Below are 12001 nucleotides of genomic sequence, written 5' to 3' on the forward strand. Positions count from 1 at the left end.
AATTGGGGTATTGCTGATTTTGTTAGTTGCATCGAACTAAAATATATTACTTACCTTTGATTGGGCGTAGATTACATTCTAATAATCAATTCTTAATATGCATTGGATAGGCTTATATGAATGATTTCATGGTAATAAGTGATTCCCACTGTCTTCTTCCCTTAGAGAGGCTTATTTTCCCGAGTTCTAAAATATATTTAGGAAATATTTTCCATCATACAAAATAGTAATCTGTATTGGTGCGTAGCTAATTTGAGGAAACATTTCCATTATGTATTGTTTGCTTTCTAATTTTACTGATTTTGTAATGCATAGCTTCCCATCTATCTACAATTATTATATCTTCTATTCATAGAATATAAATTCGTTTATTAATAAGGTGGTATAAGACTATCACGAAATTGATATCACCAACGAAATTAAAAAATTTAAACTATCATATTAATTTAACTTCTTGTATGAATTAAGGTGTTCGAATCTAGAAGCATAACTCCAAAGGATTTAGATTAAGATCTTCATTATTGTAGATTGGTTGCTAGAATTAGTTTATCTTACTTGCAATTTGATTATCATTTTAGTACTCATATATATTCAGTTATAAACTCTGCTTGATTCTACTTTAAATTATCATGTGCCTCGTTTCTCGCTTTTCGCTTCAATTTCAAGGACCTTATCTAATTTTATTTTTCCAAAGTTGAATCACATTCAGTTTATGTGCATTTAGAAGCAACGGAGCGCAAGCAAAGAAGGAGATTAACCGTTTTGTAATAAAAATAGGATTAAGGGCTAAATTTGATAACATTTGACTAATATAATTTTTATAGCATTTTAGCTCTAAACGGCCTAAATGGATTGTTATTTCGTTATTTAACTTCAAAATACGGATTTAAATTCAACGCCCACATTTATATGGGCAATTCCAGCTAGGCTTCAATTAATGAGCACATTTCATTTGCACATGTTCAAAAAACTATTAGTTCACGTAAAGTCCAACGACAACCTAATGTTGAGGTTTTATTTTAAGATGAATATTCTTAATTATTTTAAGATGAATATTCTTAAAATGAGGGTGAATGGGAAATGGAGGAAAAATGAAATTTTGAGTAAAATTTTAAGTTTCCCCCTCTTAACAATGAGACATTATCCCATATTGGAAGAGGAAGATATTTTTGGTGGATATATATATAATTGCTCTTCTTGTAGCTCTTAAAGAGTTAAGAAGAAAGCAAGCCTCGCGCCGTCGTCGTCGTCGCTCGCTCGGCTCGGCTACGGCTACGGCTTCGGATTTGGCTATACATTTGCACTCCTTCCTCTCAGCATTTTCATACGATTTTCTGAGTTTATACTCCTTCGTTCTGCATTGTTTTTAACTTCAAACAAAGCAACTGTAAGTGTGATTTGCTACCGAACTTTGTGTTCGCTGAAACACTGGGGTTTGAAGTACCGCTACACCAGTGTGTTATTCGTTCTATCCTGGGAGGAAATAATCCATTACCTTGGGTACTAGGAGGGGATTAAATTCCTTAAGGAAACACTGTGAATTCAGTGGGCTCGAATTATTTACTGTTTTATTACGTAAATTTATATTTTGCAGAATTAGAATTATTATTTACAAATACAGCTATATTGACGGGAAACAACAATCTTAAGGAATTTAATATTTATTTCTGTATTTGTAGTATTCTAATTATTCTGCAAACTAAAACCTTTGTGGTTTGTGTACTCCCGTTTTGGAGAGTTAAGCCTTAGTGGCGTTTTGTTGGATATTAAAATCTACGTGATTTTTACTCCAGTTTGAAAACGTGTATTAAACGTTTGTTTGTATCATTTTTTTACAGTAAAAAATGATGACTGAAAGCGAAAACCAAGCTGTGCCGATGGTAACTGCCAACGCATCGACAAGCCGAACACCGGCGTTGGCACCTGCAGAAAAACCCGGAAAATTTTTCGGGATTGATTTCAAGCGCTGGCAGCAGAAGATGTTCTTCTACTTAACTACGTTATGTCTACAGAAGTTCATCAAGGAAGATGTTCCTGATCTGCCAGATAAAACTCCAGATAATGAACGCTTTCTCGTGATTGAAGCGTGGAAGCATTCTGATTTTTTATGCAAGAATTATATTCTTAGCGGACTGGATGATAATCTGTATAATGTATACAGTAGCGTGGAGACGTCAAAAGAATTGTGGAATGCGCTTGAAAAGAAATATAAAACTGAAGATGCCGGGATGAAGAAATTCGTTGCCGCAAAATTTTTGGACTACAAAATGGTAGATAGCAAATCTGTTATTACCCAAGTCCAGGAATTGCAAGTGATTATTCATGATCTACTTGCTGAAGGTCTTGTCATCAATGAAGCATTCCAAGTAGCAGCAATGATTGAGAAGTTGCCTCCATTGTGGAAGGACTTCAAAAATTATTTGAAACACAAACGAAAGGAAATGTCCCTTGAAGATCTCATTGTTCGGTTGAGAATCGAAGAGGACAATAAAGCTGCTGAAAGGAGAGGCCGTGGAAATTCAACAATAATGGGAGCAAATATTGTTGAAGCTAACAAAAAGAGGAAGAAGGCTTCTGGTCCGAAATACAACCCAAGCAAGAAGCGGTTCAGTGGAAACTGCTACAACTGTGGGAAAACCGGACACAAATCTACGGAGTGTCGTGCTCCGAAGAAAGACAAGAAAAGGGGTCAAGCAAACATGGTAGTAAACCATGATGATGTTGATAACTTATGTGCCATGCTTTCTGAATGTAACTTGGTGGAAAATCCTAAACTGTGGTGGTTTGATTCAGGAGCCACTCGCCATGTTTGTGCAGTTAGAGAGGCTTTTGCTACCTATGCTCTTGCTGAACCCGGAGAGACAGTTTATATGGGAAATGCTTCAACAGCAAAAGTTGAAGGATATGGGAAGATATTTCTGAAAATGACTTCTGGCAAGGTCATGACTTTGAACAATGTCCTCCATGTTCCCGAAATGAGAAAGAATTTAGTCTCTACTGGACTTCTTGTTAAGCACGGTTTTAAGTGCGTTTTTGTGGCCAACAAGGTTGTAATTAGTAAGAATGAAATATTTGTGGGAAAAAGTTACCTCACCGAGGGCCTTTTCAACCTAAATGTAATGGTTGTTGAAAATAATAATAATATTTCAGCTTCTTCTTATTTACTTGAGTCAAATGATTTATGGCATGTACGTTGGGGTCATGTCAATTATAAAACCTTGCGGAAAATGATTAACTTGGAAGTACTACCCAAGTTTGAATGCGAAAAATCAAAATGTCAAACATGTGTAGAATCTAAGTATGTTAAACATCCTTATAAGTCAGTTGAAAGGAATTCAAATCCTTTAGACTTAATTCACACAGATATTTGTGACATGAAGTCAATACCATCTCGCGGTGGAAAGAAGTATTTCATAACTTTTATTGACGATGGTACTCGATATTGCTATGTTTACTTACTGAATAGTAAAGATGAAGCAATAGACGCATTCAGGCAATACAAAAATGAAGTTGAAATGCAACTTAACAAGAAAGTAAAAATGATAAGAAGTGATAGGGGTGGTGAATATGAATCTCCTTTTGAAGAAATATGTTTAGAATATGGAATTATTCATCAAACAACAGCCCTTTACACGCCCCAATCTAATGGGATTGCGGAAAGAAAGAATCGCACATTAAAGGAGATGATGAATGCGTTGTTGATAAGTTCTGGTTTGCCACAGAACTTGTGGGGGAAGCCATTCTTACGGCTAATCGAATATTAAATCGAGTGCCCCATAGCAAAACACAATCTATTCCATATGAAAAATGGAAAGGAAGGAAGCCCAACTTGAATTATTTTAAAGTGTGGGGGTATTTGGCAAAAGTGCAAGTTCCTAAACCCAAAAGGGTAAAGATAGGACCGAAAACCGTTGATTGTGTTTTCATAGGATATGCGACAAATAGTAAAGCATACCGATTTCTGGTTCATAAATCAGAAAATCCCGACATTCATAATAATACGGTTATAGAATCAGATAATGCTGAGTTCTTTGAAAATATATATCCGTATAAAAAGGAATGTGAGTCGTTTGGTGAAGGATCTAAACGACCTCGGGAAAAAACAAAAGAAAGTACATGTAATCAGGAGAATCCAAGACGTAGTAAACGTCAAAGAACGTCTACTTCATTTGGACCAGATTTTGTGACTTTCTTATTGGAGAATGAGCCTCAAACATTTAAAGAAGCTATGACTTCTTCGGAATCATTGTTTTGGAAAGAGGCAGTCAATAGTGAAATAGAATCCATATTGAACAACCATACATGGGAATTGGTTGATCTTCCTCCTGGAAATAAACCTTTGGGTTCTAAATGGATTTTTAAGAGAAAAATCAAAGATGATGGCACTATTGATAAATTCAAGGCAAGGCTCATAGTCAAAGGGTATAGACAACGAGAAGGTCTAGACTTACTTTGATACATACTCTCCAGTTACAAGAATTACGTCCATACGGATGTTAGTAGCATTAGCTGCAGTGTATGGTCTTGAAATTCATCAAATGGATGTTAAGACTGCCTTCTTAAATGGAGAGTTGGAGGAAGAAATTTACATGGAACAACCTGAAGGGTTTGTGGTTCCAGGTAAAGAAAAGAAGGTATGTAGACTTGTTAAGTCTCTTTACGGACTAAAACAAGCACCCAAACAATGGCATGCGAAATTTGACCAAACAATGTTGTCAAATGGTTTTAAGATAAATGAATGTGATAAATGTGTGTACATTAAAAATGTTCCAAATCACATAGTCATTGTTTGCCTATATGTGGATGATATGCTGATAATGAGTAATGACATTGCCAACATAAATGCTACTAAGCGTATGCTCAATAGCAAGTTTGATATGAAAGACTTGGGAGTTGCTGATTTAATTCTGGGAATTAAGATCCATAAGACTCCTCAAGGTCTGGCATTGTCACAATCTCATTATATTAAGACAGTACTTGAAAAATTCAAGCACTTGGGCTTTAAAGTTGCAAAGACTCCAATTGACGTGAATCTTGCATTAGCAAAGAACAAAGGCCAAAGCATATCACAATTGGATTATGCTCGTGTATTGGGATGCTTAATGTATATCATGAATTGTACACGACCAGATATAGCTTGTGCTATAAGTAAACTGAGTCGATATACGAGCAATCCAGGCCAATCTCATTGGATGGCAATGAAACGAGTTTTGGGATATTTAGAACATACCCAGAACTTTGAATTGCACTACAGTAATTTTCCTGCGGTGATTGAGGGATACTGTGATGCAAATTGGATCACCGGTTCAACTGATTCTAAGTCCACGAGTGGATATGTATTCACTATTGGTGGAGGAGCGGTATCTTGGAAGTCGTCCAAACAAACATGTATTGCCCGCTCTACAATGGAGGCTGAATTCATAGCCTTAGATAAAGTCGGTGAAGAAGCTGAATGGCTCCGGAATTTCTTGGAAGACATTCCATTTTGGCCCAAACCGTTGGCACCAATATGCATACATTGTGATAGTCAAGCGGCAATTGGAAGGGCTGGGAGCGTTATGTATAACGGTAAATCTCGTCATATACGACGAAGACATAAAACCGTTAGGCAATTACTCTCTAGAGGAATTATCACGATTGACTATGTAAAGTCAAGTGATAATGTGTCGGATCCACTTACAAAAGGCCTAACTAGAGAGGTAGTTGAGAAATCATCAAGGGGAATGGGGCTATGGCCGAGAACAAGTCATTGTGGCGATAGCTCTACCTAGAAGACTGGAGATCCCAAGATCTAGGTTCAAGGAGATCAAACAAAGTCATTAATGACGGTTCAACATTGTCAAATAAAATTTTAGTCCGTTCTCGTGATGAGACAATGTTCAGTACCAAGGATAAAGCATTAAAGCTTTTTAATGATTTCTAAATTTGATACGGGGTATATCAAATAGTGTATCTACAGGATGACACGTTTAGGAATCACCTATGTAAGTGTGAAGTGTGAGCCGCTTCAAGGAGAACTGTGTAAGGCCAGCTCTCTACGCACTTATGAAACCAGGCGGTGTTCATGGCTGAAACGAACACAACAATGAGAACCAAAGACGGTTAAGGGTTGATTGTGTGACTTATGGTTGTCTAGGTATACACCAAAGATCGATGGTTCAAAGATATCAAATCTACCGATTGACCGAGTATATCCGACATAAGTTTACTATGGAAAGTTCAAAGGGAAACCTACTTATCCAGATGCGATTAATCCTTGCTTGTAAATCACACAGTTTTTTCATGCATACTTCCGTGATATAGCCATTCCCCATTCATGTGGGGGATTGTTGAGGTTTTATTTTAAGATGAATATTCTTAATTATTTTAAGATGAATATTCTTAAAATGAGAGTGAATGAAAAATGGAGGAAAAATGAAATTTTGAGTAAAATTTTAAGTTTTCCCCTCTTAACAATGAGACATTGTCCCATATTGGAAGAGGAAGACATTTTTTGTGGGTATATATATAATTGCTCTTCTTGTAGCTCTTAAAGAGTTAAGAAGAAAGCAAGCCTCGCGCCGTCGTCGTCGTCGCTCGCTCGGCTCGGCTCGGCTCGGCTCGGCTTCGGCTTCGGCTTCGGCTTCGGATTTGGATTTGATCAAATGATCGATTGATTGATTAATTTTTTGGACCAAATTTATTTGTTAATAGTAAATATTAACGTAAGATTATCCTTCCTCTCAGCATTTTCATACGATTTTCTGAGTTTATACTCCTTCGTTCTGCATTGTTTTTAACTTCAAACAAAGCAACTGTAAGTGTGATTTGCTACCGAACTTTGTGTTCGCTGAAACACTGGGGTTTGAAGTACCGCTACACCAGTGTGTTATTCGTTCTATCCTGGGAGGAAATAATCCATTACCTTGGGTACTAGGAGGGGATTAAATTCCTTAAGGAAACACTGTGAATTCAGTGGGCTCGAATTATTTACTGTTTTATTACGTAAATTTATATTTTGCAGAATTAGAATTATTATTTACAAATACAGCTATATTGACGGGAAACAACAATCTTAAGGAATTTAATATTTAAAATTATAATTTGCAATATTTTCTTTTGTCTTGAAATTTGTGTTCACAATGGTAGTTAAAGTGAACAATTAATTTTTTACTTTTCATATAAACTAGTATACTTACCCGCGCATCTGGAAAATATTAAATAGAAGTAATTTCACAAAATTCCTATCTAACCAATATTGTTATTTTCACTACTTTATTGTTGGAGTTTCTTGCGGCCCTAATTCTACTATACTGCATTATAAGCTACTTTACTTTGCATATCGCAAGCAATGAAGTTTACATTTGTATAAAATTATTTTAACCTTTGAATGCAGAAATATTTTTGAGAAGCTCCCTGCATTCTTCATATTGTCAAGGAAATCCTGTAAGAATAGTCATGCTAATTGGACTTCAACTGTGCAATTTCAAGTACAAAAGAAGGACTGTGATTTAGAAAAATGATGGAAAATAAATAATTTTAGCGGATAAATCATTTTGGTAACTATGGCAAACTTGTCAATCAAAAAAATATAGAGGGATGTTACTGATACTTAGTTTATCATATAAAGTTAATTGCTGCATATAAACACCAGTGCATAATATTTATTTACCTCAGATAAACCTGCATAACACTGAGTAGAAAATAAATCCAAAGCAAATGACAACAGCGAACTCTTACTAATTCTCACAACAATTTAAAAGTTCTATTCTTCTCCCTAAGACATAATTTTATATATTAAAACACTCAGCAACAACACTGTATTTCAGAAAGTTTAGTACATCTCCAATTTTTGCAAAGCAGCTATAAAGATATTATTCATTCATTCAAAACTGCATATTTCCATTTCAAAGTGTCCGAATATCATCGGCACTGGTCGACTGAGCCGATGTTGTTGCTAGACAAAAATTGTTAAAGCAAAATCAGTTTTAAACAAAAGAGTCTTGAAAGTAAAAAGTCATATATGATAACTAAATAAAAAAATAGTTATTAAGCCTCACAAAGTTACTTGTAGTATCTCGAAAAGTTATTCACAATACATAATAACTTGATTTGTATATAAGTAAGAAAGACGTAGATTTAAGACTTAAGTTTGTCAACAATATCATCACCTTACTTTTCTTATCAAGCCACTTAAGAATATAAGAATATATATGAAGACTAATATTTGTTGTTGTCTCTACACAAACGCTTTTCCAGAATTGTTTTTCAACAACAACAACAACAAAATCAGCCTAAGAAAAAAAAGGATAACCAAAGAGAGCTGACGATAGAAGAAATTATGGAAAGGAAGAATGTAAGTGAAAAATTGATCTTGCATGTCTAAAATAGCAAGTCAAAAATGGAAGAACCTAATAATAATGAATATTAATCTGGTTGCGAAACGTAAAAAGCTAATGTAGTTCCATCACGAGGTGCATCTTTCTCAAATACAACTTTGTGCATCTGAATGTCCTTGAAACCGTGAAAATATCTAGTAAAAAAAAAATGCCCCACGTACATATATAGTGACATCTTATTAGTCTAATAATTTTTTAAATTAAACTACTTGGAACATTACAATGCTAATTTTTCTTATACTTGTTTGAACTTGCAACTTACATTGAACATTAGAGCGACCTCAAAGGCTCCACAAATTCACTATACATTCATATTCACACACAACTAATACGGAAAACACATAAACACAAACCTTTTCTTCATAAGGAGACACACAAAAAATTACAAATTTGATCTGTACATATACAATTCAACCTAAACCATTGAATAGTTCTTCCATTTGGCCATCTTGGTGAAATTAGATGAGTTTTAAACTTCTCCAAAGAAGAGAAGAGATAAACTAATCTATGCGGCAGTTTTTGCTGTGTTAACTTGTTATCCTTTTAGTGCGCTTGATTTTGTAATTTCGATCTTATCTTTTAATTTAATATAATGAAGTAATATAGAATTAAGCTACAGGTTTGGAAAAACGTGGGGGTACATTTTTGGAATTGGAGTAATTATATTTTTTTTTAGTTTTGAGTTTTAAAAAATATCTGTCCAAAAAATGTGGGACTTCACAAAACTCCAATAACTGGATTGGTTAATTATTTTTAAAAATAAGTTTTTTTCTATTTTAATTTTTTTTGAATCTCCAAATTCATTGGAGTTTTGTCCTAAAACATGACACATGTTGATATCTCGTTGTGATACTTGACATAATATCATGACTTTGCTTCTCCTTTTATATATTAATAGATAATAGATTTCACATACAAGTTCTAAAGTACAACAGTCTTAGGACCCGTTTCGCCATAATTTGTTTTCACCTTTTTAAAAAAAATTTACTATTTTTTTCGGAACTAGTGTTTGGCAATGAAAATTATAAATTTCACTTGATGTTGAATTTCGTTTTTTCGGAATTTAAAAAACTCTAATTTTTTTAAAATTTTCCCTTCAAATCATTCATACAAATTCAAAACATCTCCAAATTATATTCATGTCTAAACACAACTCTATTTTCAAATATTAGTTTTACTTTTTTTTGAATTTTCACAAGTCTTATGTCCAAAAGCCCACTTAGGACCTGTTTGGAAAGTCACCATGTAATTGGATTTGGGTGTAATTGGATGTAATTACACAAATTTGGCGTGTTTGTCACGTGGTCATCCTGTAATTTGGCGTAATTGAGGGGGTGTAATTACAATCTATAATTCTCGAGGGGTATTTGAGAATTGCTGCTAATTACATTGTGTAATTACTAGGTTATTTTTTGAATTTCTTTTCTTTTCTTTTTAATTTACTTTTTATTTCTATTCTTTTTTTCTTTTTAATTTATTTTTTTAACCTTTTAAATTCTTTCTTTTCAAATATTTTTTTTTACACTATTTATTTTTTATTTCCTTATTTCTCATTTCCCAACATTTACTTCACGTGTTTCTACGTAATTTTTCATATTTTATTTCTTTCTTAATTATTTTTTTTTTATTTTTTATTACACAGTTGTGCTATTATTCTAAGTTTTCTAAAAAGTTATACCCCATAATCATAGAAAGAATAAGTCATCCACAAATTTGACTTATAATGAGTGATGTCATTAAAGGTGAATTTTGTTATTGGATGAGGTTATATACATACTTAACTATGTTAAAATGATATACTTTTTAATATTTAAATAATAATTTTATTTTCAACCTTTATTTTTTGTGATTCCATATAGTTGCTCCTTTTTTTTCCATTTAGCATAATTATGTTATTATTCTAGTTTTGAAACTCTTCCTCCTAATATTAGAAATAATGAATAAGTAATAAACTTAGCATATAATGAGTGATGTCATTAAAGTAGAATGTCATTGTTGAAGGTTATAGACTTATGTTTTCCTTTTCTTTTGAATTATATTTACTTAAATTATATTGAAACTTAATTTATTGTATATTGTAATTTTACATAATAGCATTATGTTAATTTTTTCTTTGATTTGAATTTATGTTATATTTTCGCTTCCATTTTATTTGCTTTAAGTAGTATTTTCTTATTAATTCAGATTGCATGCCATTTATTTTTCAGTTAAAATTGATAGATTATTTTTTTGTAAAATATTTGAGTAATGTTATGGAATTATATTTATAAATATTAATTATTTTATCAACCATGTCGTCCATGATGTTCTTACAAAATATGTACTTTTTGTTTTATAATTGATAAAGTAAAATAATATTAATTTAAAAAACATATATCAATTATTTTTATAATATTAGTTACAAATATATGATTAGTAATTAATATATTTTCAAGAAATAATATCTATCTTAAATATTAAATTTAATATTATTTATAAAGGTATATATATTTTTTAATTCTTAATTTTTTTATTTTTGATAATTAATTTTATATTTAAAATTTAATCTAACTGTGTAATATGTGTAATTAGGTGGCTTTCCAAACAACTCTTAAGTATTTTGATCAATTTCAACATTTTTCCAACTTCAATTCAATAACTAAAAAATCACCACCTAAAAAAAGAAAGTCCAAACTATGCTCGTAGGCTTCAGGTATACTTACTACTATATAAACAAAAAGGTTAGGGAAGGGAACAAAGCAAACGCTCAGAAGGGAAAGAATGAGGCTACGGAGAGTTAAGGATTTTCATTGAAAGGGTGGTTGTCTGCTCTCTGCAATTAGCCAATGATTTCAGTAAGAACCCAAACAACAGCCCTTTTTATCAATTTTAACGGAGTCGTTTGGTAAGGTGTATAAGAATAGCCATTTCTCTCTTTTTTTCTTTTTCTTTTTTTAAATGCTTTCGCCGGAGCATTCAATGTTGCCGGTGGAGCTGGTGGAAACGGTGGCGGTGAGTATAATCGGCGGCTAAAAAGAGGCGATGATGATTTTTGTCATTCCCTTCTGAGCTTATTAATCAATCGGGGCAATTTGAGATAACCCGACCCGTATCTTGGCGGGGCATGTTCCCAGTGGGTTTTTGCAGCCATGGCGTCGTTGGACTCTCTTTTTGGCCTGAGGTTAAACACAAATCTGAGCCTCAATTTCTTGTTACTCTCTCTGTTTCATTTTATGTGCAATGAGGCTATGAATTTTTTTTAATTTTGTTTTCTGTGGAAGATGAATCAGACATGTTTTTTTAATGAGCTGTAAAAAAACTGTATCTTGGCATGGCAGCTCAGATGGGTCTGTGAGATATTGGAAAAAATTCCATCTTTATGGTTTTTCTTCTATATCTCACAAGGCTAACTGATGCTTGCATCTAGGGGTGTGCATAATTTGGTATATATCGAATTAAGATTTTGGTATTCGAGATTTGGTATTTCAGTAGTTGTTAAAATCTTAAAAAAAGAAAGGCCAGTGTTAGTCTCGAATTAAGATATTAACTCTTTCTCTTCGAGAGCATTTAATCGAAGAGGCCTCACAAGTCTGAGTTTCCCTAGCAAAGATAGGTTAGCCTAGTAAGAAAAGAGAAATGCGGCA

The 12001-nt window shown here is 33.2% G+C and overlaps 1 protein-coding gene and 1 long non-coding RNA gene across 5 annotated transcripts in view; one reads left to right on the forward strand and one right to left on the reverse strand.

Moving 5' to 3' along the window:
* LOC138900816 (uncharacterized) overlaps positions 1-12001 on the reverse strand; it is a 129943-nt gene that overhangs the window by 46790 nt on the left and 71152 nt on the right. The gene's annotated exons all lie outside the window — the stretch shown is intronic.
* LOC104084792 (uncharacterized) overlaps positions 1-12001 on the forward strand; it is a 31831-nt gene that overhangs the window by 8140 nt on the left and 11690 nt on the right. For 2 of the 4 annotated variants that reach the window (XR_011412110.1, XR_011412113.1), the window contains exon 1: positions 11027-11538. The exons of 1 other annotated variant lie outside the window; for it this stretch is intronic. The gene's annotated coding sequence lies outside the window, so the exon portion shown is untranslated. Of the gene's footprint in view, positions 1-11026; positions 11539-12001 lie in introns of those variants that run through there. One more of the 4 variants, XR_011412111.1, reaches the window with a different exon arrangement.

Source organism: Nicotiana tomentosiformis, chromosome 11, assembly GCF_000390325.3.
Source record: "Nicotiana tomentosiformis chromosome 11, ASM39032v3, whole genome shotgun sequence".
Lineage (NCBI taxonomy): Eukaryota > Viridiplantae > Streptophyta > Magnoliopsida > Solanales > Solanaceae > Nicotiana > Nicotiana tomentosiformis.